The following is an 18,982-nucleotide window of genomic DNA, read 5'->3' on the forward strand; positions in this document are numbered from 1 at the left end:
ATAAATGTAATATCATTCAAAATTGATATGCTTTCCGTTTCGACATTTGAGCTCATGTATGCCATATATTCTTCTGTTGTTGGTGATTGGCATGATGTTTTAAGCTTTAGAAAATTTAAAATCCCTGGTTTTTTTTCTGTTACATTATTAGTTATAGCAGGGTGTTCAGCTTGGACAAATCTTTCCAATTTTTTTGTAGCCTCCCCCCTAGCTTTCTCTTCCAACCAATTAAATTTGATGCAAGGTACAATTAAAATGCAAGGTACAAGATGCGATTAAAAAAACATAAGAATTTTTTTTAAATTTAATTTTTTTTTTCTTTTTCGTTTTTAGAAAGCTTACCGAGTTTTAGAATAAAGTAACGATTTCATTTGACATTTCCGTTACAAATACTTGTACTTTTTCCCTAAAAAAGTAACGAAAGTACAAGTAAAAGTACTAAATTTAAAAAGTAACGAAGTACAAGTAAAAGTACGTACTTTTTACTTGTACCGGCGGTACAAGTAACGAAAGTAAAAGTACTGCCATATATGCTTTTTATAATGAGAAAATATTTTGGGGGGATTCATTTAAAGAAAACTAATCGAGTAAATATATTAATTGCGTTATTCATTCGATACACAAGTGTCACTCTCGCTTTGAGCTAAAATTTCTTATGCACTCGGAGTTTAAAATTGAAAAAAAAAATGTGCGTGAATTACTTTTTTTTATTTCCATGTCTATATTTTTTAAGATATTGATTGTTTTAAACATTTAAACAGCAATCTTTATGCCAAATATAATGGCATTTTCCTTTAGCCGTCAAGCGAAGAGCAGTTTTTGCTTAGATTACGTTTACGTAGTTTCATTAAGAAATATGCCTCCAAATTTTGCACAACATACAAATTATTCTTATAAAATCAAAATTATTTATAATATTTTTTTTATCACAAGAGTTTTGTTTACGTGCTATGTTTCATTAAAAATATACTTAAATATATATTATTATTATATTTTGAAAAAATAAAAAAAATAAGCCATTGATTACGAATGCATTTTCATAATCGTTTTTAAGCTTTCCGCTTACAGAAATTAGAATTTTGAATTAACTTTGAACAACATTTTTGTCGCTTTAAATTTTATTTAACGAATTATGTGTTCGACAAATTTCATTTAGTTGTTATGGTACAAAAATCAGTTATCAATTCATTGCAATAGATAATTTTACTGCTGTTATCATACGTTTTTTTAAAATTTAAAAATTAATCCTACCAAACTAATTTTTATCACTCGTTTGGTTGCAATTGAGTATTTCGCATTAAAGTTTAAAACTTTGAATCTCAATCCCTTAAACCTCAAATCCTTTAAAGGTTTTGAACTTCAAATCCTTTAAATCTATGAAACTTCGACTCAAATGGGGAGTGATGCTTTTTATATATTTTTTTCTTAGCTTAATAAAAGCAAATTAAAAATTTTAATGTATATATAAATTATTTAAACAACTTTTCGAGAAATATCAAGTTGCTTATGTTTTTAGTTTATCAGTCAGTGGTTGTCAAAACAATTCAAATAAAAATAAACTGCGAAAAAAGAATAAATAAGTAATGAACTAGAGAATTTTATTCATGGAAATGAGAAACATGAGTTTCAAATAAGTTTTCAGATAGGAAATGATTATCTAAATCTATTTTGTAAAGCAACCATTTTAGAACTCAAATGACTTATTCGATATTATTTTCGAATTCAAGTTTGGTTCTCTTATCGTTGAATGAGGAAAGATAATTTCCGATTTACAATCAGATAATCGAACTAGAAAAGGACTGCTTGATATATTTATCAAAAGGTATTGTTAATGTTAAATAATAAAAAATAAAAATAAAAATAAAACATTAGTTATGGAAAACATGTGATTTGCGTATGCTTATGATTAATTAATCCAAATCATTTTAATTTAATTAAAATATGTTACAAAATATTATTTTTTTAAAGAGAATTCGCAATGTAAAATCAAATTTTTTACACAGAAAGGTATAGTTTGATATACCAACAATATGGGAATGAAAGTGCTTATCAGAAAAATAGGAAGGAGATGTTTGCATAATATATGAAAAATAAGATCAAATGATTTTAATTAAATAAATGCTATGAGAAGACAAACATTAGTTTTTTTTAAAAAAACAATTCAGTATTTATAGTGAATTTTTAATAAGTACGTGACAAATATAGTTTTAAATAAATTGTTTCGAAATTAAGATTTCATTTTCTAATATTTGATTTAGTCTAAAGATGTATGCTTTTATGTATAAAAATTCTTTGTTTAAGATTTAAGATAAACATTCAGAATTTCAATTACACAAAATTTCTACCTTCATTTTACGATAACATAAATATTTAAATTAAGGAATTCATTTTATGGCGAATGCAAATTTTTAGATTAATTATTTAACTTAAGTTAACTATAATAAATTAATACATTTTGTATCCAGATGCGCATCTACATATTTTTAATTAATATCATTAAATTATCTGAGACAAAAATATGATAAATAATGTATTTCTAGATATTGATTTTAGGACCTTTTTTTATTTGAAAGAATTAAATGAAAATTATGTTAAATAGTGTTATTCTCAATGGTTAAACAAACAATTATGTACTTTATATATGATGCTCATTATCTAATTAATGATAATACATACATTTAAAAAAATATTAAAAAGGAGTAACATCTTAAATAGAAAAAATGAAATAACAATGACTTTATAGTATTTAAAGAACTTTGAAAGTCAATATTTCTTTTACGTTGTGAAAAGAATGGATTTTTTTATACTTTAAATCATATTATTAGGTTTCGTTTTTTTGTTTATTGTTTTTAGAATTGCAATGTGGTTTGCTTGATACATTTTCAACAAAATAAATCGATTCAGTTTCATAATATTTAGCGGGTATTGTTTGAATAAAAAAATAGAGCTTAAGTGAAAATATTCTGTCACCTGAAATAGTTTGTGTGTTTAATGCTTGAAATATTTCTAAATTAATTTATTTGTTAAAATAAGCAATTTTGAAGATGTTTGGGACTAATTTTTTATTTCTTATGATAAATGTTTTTCAATTTTTATAAGTAGAGTACTACAAAAATGAATCTAGTGTTAATAACTTTGACAATTTAATTTTTCAGCCTCAGTAATGCATTGACGAAATATAATTCATTTCTGTCAATTGTCTCAACAGAAAGTTTACTAATTCAAGCATTTAGATTTATAAATTTTTAATGCTGAGAGTAATTAAAACGAAATCTATGCAATTAAGTAAGTTTCACAACCAGTACTAACTATTTAGCAAATTTGAGGTTACCATTTCGAATCTTTAAGATTGAGTCCTAGAATGGAAAGATCCGATCATTAGATCAAAAGTTATTTAGGGTGGTCCATTTTCTATTTCACGCACTGTACTATGATATCTCACGCAAGAAATTTGACTAATAATTGATTTTTCAATGTGTTCACTCTAGTTTCATATCAACACTAGCCCCTCTCCTCTACAATTAAGCAAGAATTAAAACGTAATTTACAATTAAATATCTTGCAGATCTGCAAAAACAATTTCTACATGACGTTGAATACTATTAAAAATTACTGAAATATGCGGACAAAATTTATTTTCATGCCAATTATACAAAGATTTTGCTTTTTTTTTTTATAGTAAACAATTCCTTTGGAATCTGTATATAAAGAATATATTCATGATTAAGTCTTCGTACATTTTTATTGACATTAAAGATGCTCCATCAAAACAAAGTTATATCGATTGCGTTATGTGGGAGTAACCTTCAACTAAACTTCTTCAAAGACTTGAGAAGTTTAGGATCCAGAGTAAATATTTAATAATACGAAATTATACCCGAACGAAGACGAAATTCTAAAAAAAAACATTTTTGGTATTTTCGGAAGGAATCCCGTTTTTGCTTTGAAAGTTTGATTTTTTCTTGCTTTTAGGAGTTCACTTTCCGAATAAACCTGGGAAATGGGATGGTATTCGAATTATTTTTCTTGCTTTTAAGCAATTTCGGGCACTAAATTATTACAAGGAAACACAATTACAAATCTAACCATTCTTTATCTATTATTTTAAATATTTTTTTGTTATCATTGTTTATTGGAATAATATTTGTTTGAGATTAAATGAGATGATCAACGATTAGATTAGATTATTTCTTAAGATTAATAAATATTAGGAAAATATACATTTATAGATTATGTATACTAATAGCTAAAATATTGAACGTGAATCAAATGCTTTATTTTGTTGCATTTAAATAAGTATTTAAAAATAAAAAATTGAAAAAGGAAATTACTTTTGTTACGCGTTTATAACAGAGTTAACTCAAATAAGGTAACAAAGGCTTAGAAGCTAAAATTTGTTTCATTTATTTGAATCAAGTGTTAGAATATGTTTCAGATTGTCTAAATATTTTACTTCTTGCTTGTAATTTAGAAAGACAAAAAATATTTTAATATTTTAAATTAAGAAAAACATTATAAAATGAAAAAGAGTACTTACAAGAAATGAGAGAAAAATGCACCCAAGATAATATTTATGCTTAATTTTTAAAGAATAATTTGTGTAAAAAAATGTTTAATTTCATAAATTGAATTTTGGAAGAAAATAAATATTTATAAAGTGTATAGCACTGTCAGTCGTAACCTTTTATAAAAGAAATAACGCAAAATTCTACAAAAACTAATTCACCATTTTTTTATTCTTTTCTTCATCCATCGTCCAAAAAAAAACAAAACAAAAAAATGATCATATCTATAATATCAAGCTTTTAGCTCGCAACATCAGAAAATGCGTGTTATTACATCACGTGACCCTGACAAGCACAATAAAAGAAAGGTAATAATAAAAGTATTGTTAAATATGCTTTAATTGGAAATACAAAGAGTTCAAAAAGTCGTTAAGGTAATAGTTCTGCACTTACAGTTAAATATTTAAGACATTTGAAAAGTATTGTGAATATTATTCAACTTTTAGCTCATTAACAGTAAGTATATAAATATCAACTGAGGGAAGACGAGAGTAAATTAAGTAAATTGAGTAAAAAAACTATTAATCTATCAGAATTTTGTCGAAACTTCTTTGAGAAATGTAACATTTTAATAAGCTTTGGCATAATTTTTGATAAACTCAATGTATTATTTTTTATAAAATGAATTTTGTCAAAATTAAAAAAGTTTCATTTATAAGCAGAGAGTAAAAAAATTCACAATAAATTAAACTATGCTTTGTAACCTTTACATTTTAGAAACTAATAAAAAGACATAAATACATATGTACAATGCGAAAAAAATATACTTCATCAATAGATTAACAGTTATTCCCCCTATGAAATAACTTTAGATTTAATGATCGGATTTCTATCTACCAGGATTCAACCTTAATGGTTCGAGGGGGTGAGCGAAAATATGCTAATTAGTCAGAGCAAACATTATTTTAAACCACAAAATCAGACACATTAACATACTTTCTCTGGAAAAACGTATTTTTTTTTCTACGGATTATCATAGGGGTGGCCTCCGCTGGAGACAACCCCTTATATTTTAGGAGTAGGAATTCAGAATGGGATAAGATTTTAGGGGTAGGAACCCTCTGGGGCACAATCTGGGAAATATGGCCCTAATAGAGAAGTCGAAAGTTTGAACTCCTTAATGGTAACATACTTCATGCTTTAATTTACTTTATACTTTTTAACTTCTTAAGCAAATTAAAATTATTTTTTGCCAATTTCTGCAAAAAATAATTTCTGACGAAAAATAGTTTTTAATAATTTTTTTAGATGTTTTATTTACTAATAGTCGAAAATGTTTCGATTTTCATATTCTTACATAACTTTATAGAATGCAATTTTATACGGCAAAAAGCAAAATTTGAGTGAAATAAGTCGAATAGTTCCTGAGAAATCGAATTTTAAATATCTGATTTTTTTTTTTTAACTTTCTATTTCTCAGGAACTATTTGACCGATTTCATTCAAATTTTGTATTTTGTCATATAAATTTGCATTACTTAAAATGATGTAAAAATGCGTACACTCTACATTTCAAACTTTTTGACTATTTAATAAAAAAACAATAAATAATTATTAGAGCAAATAATTTTAAAACAAAATAGTTTTATAATTGAGTGCAAACATTATTCATGGAATTATATTTGGAAAAACGAATTTTATAATTGTGAGCAAATATTTTTCAATTCGCTTAAAAAGTTCTCAAGATATGGCGAAATATTCAAAAGGTAAAATTAACATTAAGGAATTCAAATTTTTGTTCGTTTTCTCGACCATATTAGTAGGACCATATTTTCCACATTACTGCTACCCTCAGTATTTTTGGGTCAGGAATCAGAATTCGTCAAATATATATATATATATATATATATATATATATGCTTATTCAGAGAAAGTACGTTCTTGTGTCTGATTTTGTAGCTTATATTGTCTGCACTAACTAATTAGCGTATTTGAGGTCGCCTCCCCCATTCACCAAATAAATTGAGATCTAGTATGTGAAAATCCGATCATTAGATCAAAAGTTATTCAGGGTATTTCGTTTTCCTTTGTACACTGTGTAAAACTTCGACATTTAAAAAGGGATATTTTACTCGATATTTGAGATTTACTGTGCTTAAAAATAATTCTGCCTTTTCTTATAATCAAACATTTATTTCGTAAAAAAATACCAAATTTGGATTGAACACATATTCATCGTCTCATACTATAATTACTTATATTGTACCTAGTTATGCGAAGCAATATTAATGAATTTGTATGCTGTATACACGATAATTTATGATATTTGAGAGATATGTTTCCCTATTTTTTTATTCCTTTTTTTACCTCTTTGTGTAAAATGATCTTAAATCTAGCCTCTTATTGTCATTTCAAGCCATAAAATAGCTTAATGGAGGAATTTATCTTTAATTATAGGTTTTCGAAAGATTAAAAAGAGCTAGTAGTTAATTTATTGTTCTATCTGGAATTTAAAGAATTCTCATCTAGTGAAGATTAAATGGGAAATTTAACAAAAATTGAAGTTAAAAAAGGCTCTTTCACCATGCTAAATTTCTCTTTAATAGTTACTGAACTAGGATCTATTTGATCGTCAGAAAAAAAACTAAGAAAATCTATGAAATCATAAATAACTTTCTCTAAAACTTAGCATATCAAAATGATCTTTTAAATAATGTTCAAAACGTAGCTCAAATAAATTTTACGATTAATTGAAATTTTATTATTCTATTTTTTTAAAGTGAGTATTTACTGACTTAATAATTGAAAATGAATTTAAATTCGTAATTAATATATATTTTGTATTATTACTTCCTGAAAATAAGTGATGGATTTAAAATGTACTAAGTTATAGAGATAAAACTGCAGAAAGTTTTATTTGCGCTGGAAACTTTGTCGTGACAAGAAATCATTATGTAAGAAATCTAAAAGCCTTTTATTTTCTGAGAGAAAGAGACGTTTTTCTTATTCATTTTCCGTTATTGATATTATTTCTTTGTCTTACAAATCCTTTCCTTTTTTATAACTGCTCACTGATTAAAGAAATTTGGTTGAGCGAGAATAAGATGCTATTTTATTAAATCATTTACCTTTGAAAGTTCGAAGGTATAAAATAGAAAAATTTAGCTTTTTTAGCATCAAATTGCGTTTTTTTAGTACTTCTTTTTTATTTTTTTAGTACGCTATTTGATATTTTGAAACATGCTAAACATTACCGTTTAACCATAATGAGATGCTATGTTAAACCATGTTATAGTTTAATCCAGTATCATAATAAAGTAATTTTTTAGTGTTATGGTATGATATTACCAAACATCATGAACGTTATGACGCAAAATTATTAAACTTCTTAAAGGCGATGACATAAAAATATAGTACCTCTTAAGCGTTATGACACGATACTTCTGAACTTTTTAAACGTGATGAAACAATATTATCGTACTTTTTAAACTTGATTATATTTTATTATAGTTTAATGTAAACTATCTGATTGAATCTTAATCAGGTTTCAGCAAATTTGAACTGTATTATAATTCAAACTACTGACAAATCAATTATTTGAGAGAGCATAGATAAAAAAAAATGTTACATCGTTCATAAGTAAATTTTTTCCCTTTATGTTGATTCTACAACACTTTATGACATGTATATTATTTTTCCCTAACTTTTTTCGAATGCTTTATTATAATCATTAATATTTATATAATAATATTATTTTTGTAAATAATATGCTTTATCATTAATATTTATTGTTATTAATATTTATTATTCTTATTAGCATTTATCGTCCCGTATATATTGAATTTAAGTAAATTTTGTTCAAGAGGAGGGACTAAGCATTCTAAAAATAAATAACGTTTTTCCCTTTTTTCGTTAAAATGGAGTTTTTTTTTAATAAAAAAAAACGTTTTTTTATTAAAGCAAGCATAAATTGAGCATACGTACAAAATCAAAATAGTCCCATTCCTTATTATGAAGACAATGCTTTCTTATGCTGAGTTTAATAAAGTAAGAAAATGTAAAACTAAAATGAATGCATGGAACTTTCAATTTTTGATTTCTACACTACAAATAAAAATTTTCACTGTAAGGGTCTTCAACGTTTTTCATCAATAGTCAACAATAGGCAACATCACTCTTATTCGTAAAATTCTACTGTCAATTTATTTAGGTAGTAGACTCTATGTATTTTGTTCACTTTTGTTATTATCTGAAGCAAAAGCAGCTATGATGATACTGAGATACTGAGCAAGAAAAAAAAAGTGTTTAGCTAAAGCATTCATGTGATAAGTTCATGTGGAATTATAATGTGTCATATGTAACTTTCAATTCAATTGCATCCTCCAACAGCTGATCTATCCGATAAATAATTATTATTACATTATACTTTTCACTTTCTTAGCAAACTATTATGTTAAATAGAATGAGAAAATACTGCGGGCCACAAAAGTGTTAACCAGAGAGCCACGACTGGTCAGCGCTCCACGCGTGTTGAATACCTTTACTTTATGGCCTAAAAACCATTGATTCTTTTAATTTACTAAACATTTTAAAGGATTTACAGTATAAAATATTTGAGAAACAATGCCTCATGTTAGATGTGTGAATAAATGTAAATAGAAAATTGTTCCTAGATATGTAAAACATTATTAACTTTTAATCTTTCTATTTGAATTTGATTGCATTCAATATATCATGAAAATATACATCAGAGGCATAAAAATGATTTAGTTTTTCCATGTAATAGGAATGTCCCTCCTCATCACCTTTTATAATTTAAAATTTGCAGGCCTGCGTCATTTTAACTTGCCATTTTGAATTGATTAAATTTTCCAAATGATCGAAAATATAACTTCTACTTTAAAAAAGTTTATGCGCGACGCGTTCATGCGTTTTTATTAATTTTTTTTCACAATTGTGCTGCATGAATCCTAATTATATTAAGTTTTTTTTGTTCCTGTCTTTTGATGACTACTATTACACGACCTATGGTAAATGTGTTGCTTTTTACAATGCACTTACATTTTAAATTGAGAAATATGAAAAATATATAATTGATAAATATTAAAATATGAATACTTTTGATATTTTAGATTCAAAAAAACTTTTTTTGAAAAAAAAATATATTCTAATTTGTAAGTTCTAAAAAAAAATTGACACTCTCTATAAAACAACACAGTACAAAGGTATCGTAAGAAACTCAAAAAGACAATTATTTGAAGCATTTTAAACGTATTTTTTAGCAAAAAAAAATATTGTACTATTTATTTAATTACACAACAATACATTTTTTGAGTTATTATATTTTGTACAACAATTTTGTGCTTTAGTCGAGTAAAGCTTCAAAGCCATTTAAATAATATATTTATGATTTAAAATGAGAGTGTCATAAACACTTAGGATAGAAGAAAAAGTAATGAAATCGTAATCATATAAGTAAAGTAATAAAAAAAAACGTGTAATAATTTAAATTATAATTGATGTCAACAAGATTGATAATATACTTTAACTTATTATTAAAAATGAAGAATTTTTTAACATATTTTCACATTTCATCGATTTTAAAACGAATTATTCTGTCTCTGTTGGATCGCTTCCAAGGTTTGATCTAGTTTGCTTCCCGGCATCGATGTAAAGATTTTATTCTCAGAGATAAATTATTTTGTAAATTGGATCTGAATTATAAAGACTCTTTGAGCAATGTAAGCCGATTTAATTTTTTATTCATTTTAATAGCAACTTATGTAACAAGATCTGTTCAAAACATTTATTTAATAGTTATTCTGAAAGTTAGAAGAGATTTGATTGTGCTTAAAAGAAAGACTGGTTTCTAAGTAGATTTTCGCGTACAAAATAAATTGAAATACTGATAATTTGTAGTAATCAATGAAGTTTTGCGTGGGAATGCAAGACTGAGACAAGAAATTTGAATTTTAAAATTGAAATTAGAAAATGGCGATAAATTTCTATGATGATTTTAATTTGCAGGAAACAGAATGTTCTGGGTGTCACAAAAATTGGTTGAATAAATAAATCAAGTAATGTAAAACGGAAAGTGATAGAAAGGTACGGGTTTGAGTGCTCTGCTTAGGAAACAACAGATGTCACTGAAGACTTAAAAATGTAACGCAATATTTTTTACAGCATATTAAACTATTCCAACTGGAATATTTCCACGGAGTTAGTGAATTGTGTTCTGTTAGTGAATTGTCTTCTGTTGTTACTTCACGAGTTTAGTCAGAATTTGCATGACAGAAAGATATTTTCTAAAAAGTACGTGCTTTGATTGAAACCCATACGTGAATCCGAAAGAGCTATAATGACTTGTTTTGTACGAATATTTAAGAGTGCCATTCGAACTTTTAGATGCAGAACAAAGTTTTCAACTGTTCATTAAAGAAATATTAGGTCATTTTGACTTCTTCTATCCTTATCTGAATGATATTTAAATTGCCAGTTTAATTCCGGGGGAAGTCCAATTCCCACGTCTAATGCAATAACAATTAATGTTGCCAAATGTGAATTCGGACATAAACAAATATCTTTCTTGGGTTATTTAGTCACAGAAAAAAACCCACTTACAGAATGAGTAGAAATTATACAAACATTTCCAAAACCTATTACTGTTACTGTCAACTAATTACGATGGTTTTTAGGAACGCTAAATTGCTGTCAAAGATTTTTATGTATTGCTATTTCAATTCAAGCACCTTTAAGCAAATATTTAAAAAGAGTGAAAAAGAATGATAAATGAAAAATACAATGAACCGATTTGACAACAAAACGTATAGGTTTAAGTAAATAGCAACAACCTGTGTTAATGTTAACTTCTTCTCAACATTCGGTCAATAATAAAGAACTCCCTCTTCAGAGGATCAAAGTTGCGATGGCATGTCTTTGGATCATTCTCAGGGATGTTTACTAGACTATCGCCAATAGCCCATTGTTTAGCTCTAGTACGACGTAAATAATGTACAGTCCGCAAAAAAAAAAACGAATCACCCTGAATAACTTTCGTTCTAATGATCGGATTTTCACGAACTAAGTGTCAATCTTAATGGTTCCTGGGGGTGACCTCAAATATGCTAATTAATTAGTGCTAACTATTAATTAAGTTACGAAATCAGACACAAAAACGTACTTTCTCTGAATAAACATATANGCTTTTTCTAAAAAACACGGTACAAATATATCGTAAGAACATTCAAAAAGCCAATTTTTTAAAACATTTTAAACGTATTTTTTAGCCAAAAAAATTATTGAACACTATTTATTTAATTACATAAAAATACATTTTTTTAGTTTTTAGATTTTGCACAGCAATTTTGTGCTTTAGTCAAGTAAAGCTTCAAAGTCATTTAAAAATATATTTCAGATTTAAAATAACCGTGAATGCTAAGAGTGGCACAAACACTTAGGATTGAAAAAAAAAGTAATAAAATTGTAATCATATAAGTATAGTAATAAGAAAAACATGTAATAATTTTAAATATAAAATATAATTGATGTCAACAACATTGATAATATACTTTAACTTATTATTAAAAATGAAGAATTTTTTAACATATTTCTCATTGCATCGATTTTAAAACGAATTATTCTGTCTCTGTTGGAACGCTTCCAAGGTTTGATCTAGTTTGTTTCTTAGCATCGATGTAAAGATTTTATTCTTAGAGATAAATTATTTTGTAAATTGGATCTGAATTATAAAGACATTTTGATCTATGTAAACCGATGTAATTTTTTATTCATTTTAATAGTAACTTATGTAACAAGATCTGTTCAAAACATTTATTTAATAGCTATTCTGAAAGTTAGAAGAGATTTGATTGTGTTTAAAAAAAAGATTGGTTTCTAAGTAGATTTTCGTGTACAAAATAAATTGAAATACTGATAATTTGAAGTAATCAATGAATTTTTCTTGGGAATGTAAGACCTAGACAAGAAATTTAAATTTTTAAAATTGAAATTAGTAAATGACTATAAATTTCTATGAGGATTTTTGTTTGCAGGAAATAGAACGTTCCGGGTGTCAGAAAAATAGATTGAATAAATAAATCAACTAATGTGAAACTGAAAGTGATAGAAAGGTACGGTTTCGAGTACTCTGCTTAGGAAACAACAGATGGCATTGAAGAATGAAAAATATAACGCAATATTTCTTACAGCATATTAAACTATTCCAACCGGAATATTTCCACGGAGTTAGTGAATTGTGTTCGGTTCTCGGTTGTAACTTCACGAGTTTAGTCAGAATTTGCACGACAGAAATGTATTTTCTAAAAAGTTCGCGCTTTTATAGAAACCAATACGTGAATCCGAAAGAACTATAATGATTCGTTTTGTTATAATATTTACGAGAGCCATTCAGACTTTCAGATGCAGAATAAAGTTTTCATTAAGGAAATATTAGGTCATTTTGACTTCTGCTATCTTTTTCCGAATGATATTTTAATTCGGTAGGAAGTCCAATTTAAACGTCTAGTGCAATAACAATTAATGTTGCCATATGTGAATTCGGACACAAACAAATATCTTTCTTGGATTATTCAGTCACAAAGAAAAAACCACTTACAAAACGAGTAGAATTTATACCAAGATTTCCAAAACCTATTACTGTTACTGTCAACCAATTACGATGGTTTTTAGGAACTCTAAATTGCTATCGAGGATTTTTGTATAATGCTGCTTCAATTCAATGAAAAATACAATGAACCAATTTGACAACAAAACCTATCGATTTAAGTAAATAGCAACTAACTGATGCTCTCTGACATCTCTAGCCCGATCACCCGATCACTTTACAAGTTAATGCATAAGCTTCTGGAATCGGAACAGTTTAATACATAGAAACTAAAAATGGGTTAAAACGCGTTTTGGCTTTCTTTTCAAAAATGTTAACTTCTCCTCAGCATTTGGTAAATGATAAAGAACTCCCTCTTCAGAGGACCAAAGTTGCGATGGCATGTCTTTGGATCATCCTCAGGGATGCTTCCCAGACCATCACCAATAGCCTATTGTGCAGCTCTAGTGCGACGTAAATAATGTACCTATCTATGATAAAGAATTACAAGCAGTTTAAATGACAACGATAAAATATTTTCGGCGTATCTCTATGCGCCGAAAGAGGCAAGAAAGCTTTCTGTTTACACAGATCACACACTTCTCACGTATATGTTTTTGTGGTAGAAAGAAGGAAATTACACACTATCGAGAATTCAAACTTTTTTTTCTTAATGCGATCAGTTATGAAGAAATCACCAAAGAACAATAAATAAACGAAGAATTAGAAAGATTTTTAGAAATTCCTGTCTCATTAATAATAAAAAAAAAACTGATTCTGAAGAATATATTTACAGCGATATCTCAAATGAAGTAATGTGACATTTCATTAAAGTTAGAAGAGTAATTTTTGATTTGATTAATCAATTATAACATCCGTGTATCAAAGCTATTACAAAATTAATCAAATATGCATTCCTTTGGCCTTATATAAGCAAAGATTGCAGGAAGTCGAGTAGAATCTGTATGCCATCCCAAAGAGCAAATGTAAAACGTCGCATCAAAACCAATCCAGAAAAATTTCCTTCTAATATAAAGACTAACTAGTTTCGTTAATCAAGGAATTTCTTTAACTATACATAAACTAATACGTTTCAACAATTAAAACGTTTTGTGCTTTATTAGTTATAAAAAGGATTATTAGATACATAATGTAATATTTATCACTACTTTTTTTGTATCTAGCTTGTTGTTCAAGAAAAGTATTATTTATAAAATTATGAGTTAATGACATTTCGAAATTAATTCTATATATGCTCTTTTACATATGGCAAGAATAAGAGAAACTATGAAATGTCATTACTTGCTGCTTACTTCTTATGAATTAAATAATGCTTCAATAGAGTTATTTATGAAACAATACTCTGTAAATAAGTCAAACTATCATAATATTAGTTAAGATTCTAAATTTAATTAAAATTAATAATTACTTTTTACTTTCATATTTTGAAAAAAAGTTATTTACAGGTATCTGATCCATACTAAACATTACTAATTAATACTTATAAAATATATCTTATTAAAAATCATATCAAAAATTAAAACAGAGCATTGTTTTACTATTTCTAAGTACTAAGACAACTAGTTACTATTTCTAAGTTTTTATTTTAATAAAAGTGATAGTAAAAGAGGTATTAAGTTTAAAGACTACAAAAGTTTTTGACGCATAATGGAAAAGAAAAAGCTGTAATAACTTATATTTAATAAACCCGCATGACCCGTATAAAAATGTAGTGTAGACGTTACAGAGTGTGAATTAGTAATCTCAGATTACCTAATTGACAAAGCGGAAATAACGTTAAAATAAATTGTATCAAATGTTATTTAGTAATTTTCAGCAAGCTTTTCATTATTATAATTTTACTTTATTTTTTAGGCACTGTAAAACTATTACTATTTTATGCACATTTAAATCTAAACGTATTGAATAAATATATTACTAAATAAGTGGAAAAATGCTGGTTGAGCGTAATTCAGTTAATTTTTTAAAATCTATTTATAAGCAAATTAGCCAAATTTATCTGGAGTTAATTTTTAAAGCCGGTAAATATAGGTTTTGAAACCATAAATAATTACAAAAAAAGCACTAAGGTAGAAATATTAAGAAATTATAGAAATTAAGCATTGAACGAGGATAAAAACTGATTTAAGTTGCATTATATCAATTTTTAATAATGGGAAATAATTGAAAAAAAACATTTTTTTAGATATTCTTCTTTGAAATTTGATTTGCTTTCTTGAAAAAATTGGTGTTGGTTAACAAGTACAATAATTGATATTGTATTCGGATAATTTTATATTATTTATTTTAAATGCCTAATTAATAGTTATGTTAAATCACCTAAAAGATATCACAAAATAAAAGAGATTAAATGTATAAAAAAGGATTCGAAATAGCAATTTAATGCTCATTTGTAAAAAATTTCAAATAAGTATCTAGAGGTTTCAAATCCATTGCAGTTGATAATATTGCATCTTAATATTATCGATAACTAAAATAATTTTGTGCTCTGAAAAATGTTTCCTAGTATGATTTCACATGCAACATTAACTTATCTAAATATATATTTTTCTACAAACAAATTTCTTTTTTTAACTTGATCCAATAAAAACTATATTTTTAATTAGCAATAAACTTACTGTAGTATAATATTATAAGATTATTTGAATTTGTGTTAGCACACATATTTAATTCAACTCAAATGTTTTCTCAGGGAATTCATTAAAGTAAGTTTTCCGGTTATAAACTGTTGAGAAAGGGATATAAATTTAGAGAAAGAAAATATTAGCTGGAAAAAGTCTTATTCTGAACTCTGCAGGAGATCTTAAGTCTACAAAGTGGGTCTTAAACACGCAAGATCCGAAAAAAAAAATTCTAATTGCTGAATTTTCACTTTTGTTGTTCGAATTATCTCAATTGCGAATATGTGGGACGAGTATTAAAAGTTTGTAATACCAGGTTCCTAAAATATGAACCTGGTATTAGAGGTATAAAACATTTTTATACATACCCTACATTTTAGAGGTATAAAATTATTAATAATGTTAAAATAGGTAGTAATACCTTTTTATTGATTATTAATAAAATAATGGTAAAGATATTTTTCGTTTTTAAAATTGAAATATGAGATACTTATTTTTCGCCAAAACAGTTAAATGTTTATAATTATGTTAATGTTAAATTGAAATCAAGTTGATTTTAATTTTAATTTTATGGATGTTTCTTTCTCTCTGTATTAAACACGAAAAAAATTTAACTTTTTGATTTAAGATAATATTGAGTGATATATAGGATATTTGTGCTTCAAAATTTATGCAGAGTTAAATACAATAAGAACGAGAAACCGAAGAAAAAGAACAATAGGATCAAATAAAACTCATTTGATTAATTATTTAGAATAATTCATTCTGAAGATGTAATCATTTTCAAAACTAATAATACTTTAACTTAAAACTAATTATTTTAAAATATATATGGTATTTAAAATAGATCACTACTGTCTTTATTAAGAGAGCATACTTTTTACACTAACAAAAAAGCCCGTTGTAGAAATATTTAAAATTGTTTTTAAATTCTGAATCGAGACATTGAATTTCTATTAAAAAGTTTAAGCCTAAAGTGTTTTGGGTCAATCAATGATCATGTAAAGCTTATTTTAGTATGTTTTATTTTTATAATATATTTATTGTCTTTAGTGTTTAAATACGTAGTATCATTTTACTTATCTTGGATATTTTTTATACCAGCTTGATAATTTTGTTCCCAGAATTTTTTTTATTAATGTTTAAATGCAAAAATTAAAAAGTAACTTTATAAATACATTTAAATAAAGTTCATCGAAAATTTACAGTAGAGTATCATTCCGTAAGAAAACTACGGAACTTTTTTTTAAACACTAATTGTTATTAATGTTTCGAAAATTTTTCTTGCGATTATTTACATAAGTATACTGCCAATTATTATTTAATTCTCGTAGTTATTTTTTAAAATGTTGTGAAGGAAGTTTATATTTAGACGAAGATGAAGAAGCATACCATGGTCTTTACTAAAATAGCCATTCAGCTATGGGGTTATAAAACTGAGACGTGATGTGCTTGTAATTCGGGCTGATCACTAGCTAGTGAATATCTTTACATATTAGTAACTTAATCAAAATTTTCAAATATATTCTTCAGAATACCGAACAATTAATTATGCATTATACTTAGCTTTGTTCATTGATGAATAATTTTTTAAAAAAAAGGAACCTAGAAAGTTTCCACTGAAAAATTCTAAAAATTTTCTGTAGACTTTTATACTCCATTTTAATAATTGAAAAGTTGACTATTAAGAATTCATTAGTTTTCTTCCTATTATTGATCAAAAATAAATAGTTAAAGATGTTTAAGCGCAAAGCATATTTTATTTTAAAATTAGCTTCTTATTTTTGAAATTTCTGTTACGTTCTTAAAGCAAAATATAAAGATTTTTGGGGCATATATTTGTAGTATAGTATATAATATATATAAGTATAATATACAATGTAATATACAATATTATATATATTTCTGGGTATTTTGTAGTATGAAATATAATATATATTTCTGGGATAAATCGTAGATGCTATGCTTTTTTTTGTCTATTAGTTAGTTAATACTTTTATTTATAGGTTATGTCTTATTTTCATTAAGATAAATATTGAGGTCTCCTAATTAAGTCAATGCGAATGAAAAATTTACGTTTTATCACACGCAATTTATGTAAATTCGTAAAATACAATGCTTATAAATATAAATTGATTTCTGAAAAATTAAGTATTTAAGTATGAAAAGTTAGAATATTTGTGACTTGTAATCAAATTTCTTTTCCTAAAATATTTGTTTTCTCAAAATTTAAAAATCCAAAATCTTTAATAGTTATGTAAAAGAATATTTTAAACTAAATTTATGTTTTATTTAATTCTATTTTGTAACAATTTATATTTTAGCTAAAGGACTAAACTATCATTACATAGTTAAATCTGTTAATTTAAAATAGAAATTTAGTGCTTTTAAAAATATTTCTCTAAAAATATTTTTTTTTAAAAAAAATCTATCAAAACCCTTTTTATATAAAAACAAATCATTTCTGAAAAAGATATTTAATAGACCTTACCTGAAATTGTATGATGTTTGTTAAGATTGTTTGCTAAGCACGAATGAGTAGTAGAAGAGAGAAGGTATTAAAGTAATGAATTAGAGGAGAAATTGTCACTCTAAAATGAAGCTCCTTGTAAACACACGTGTTTCCGTGGGTTGTCACCATAATTTAAGTCAGTTTTACCCTCATCGACTACTGCGCCATCTCGTGAAAGTTCCGCAGAATCTTTTAGGTTGAGAAATTACGAATTCTTTTAACACATTTTTGAGTTAGAAAACTATTCAAGTTATGCTTAGTATTTTTATTTTGTTTATTACTTTACTCTTGATTTTTAACTTCATTTTTTTAAAAATAAAAAATACAAAATGAGTACTTCTATGTGGAAATAATTATAAGAAAAATAGTTTTGACTTTGTACAATCATAAATATGAACGATTAATATTCTTTAAAAAGACAGAATATCTATAATGATACTATATACAATAAAATTTATGAATATAGATTCAATTAATTATTATTAAAGCACCATTTTGCTCTTCGTAAATTTCATTTTTGCTAAGTTTTTATATTTGTTCTATTACTCATTGGGCAGGCAAAGCTCATAGTATGTATTCAAATTAAGATTTTTATATTTAAGATGATTTTAAAAGTTTTTAAATTGTAAGTAATTTAATTTGTTCATATTGCAAAAATTAACTTGTCAGAAGCTCGCAGTAGCGCAGACAAAAGTATTTTCTGGGAGGATTATTAAAATTGA

The 18,982-nt window shown here is 25.9% G+C and overlaps 1 protein-coding gene across 1 annotated transcript in view; it reads right to left on the reverse strand.

The window, feature by feature from the left end:
• LOC107441330 (cyclic nucleotide-gated channel alpha-3) overlaps positions 1 to 18,377 on the reverse strand; it is a 65,601-nt gene extending 47,224 nt beyond the window's left edge. Inside the window, exon 1 of the mRNA XM_016054546.4 lies at positions 18,240 to 18,377. The gene's annotated coding sequence lies outside the window, so the exon portion shown is untranslated. The remainder of the gene's footprint in view (positions 1 to 18,239) is intronic.
• Between the last annotated feature and the right edge of the window lie 605 nt (positions 18,378 to 18,982).

This window comes from Parasteatoda tepidariorum, chromosome 4 (genome assembly GCF_043381705.1).
Source record: "Parasteatoda tepidariorum isolate YZ-2023 chromosome 4, CAS_Ptep_4.0, whole genome shotgun sequence".
Lineage (NCBI taxonomy): Eukaryota > Metazoa > Arthropoda > Arachnida > Araneae > Theridiidae > Parasteatoda > Parasteatoda tepidariorum.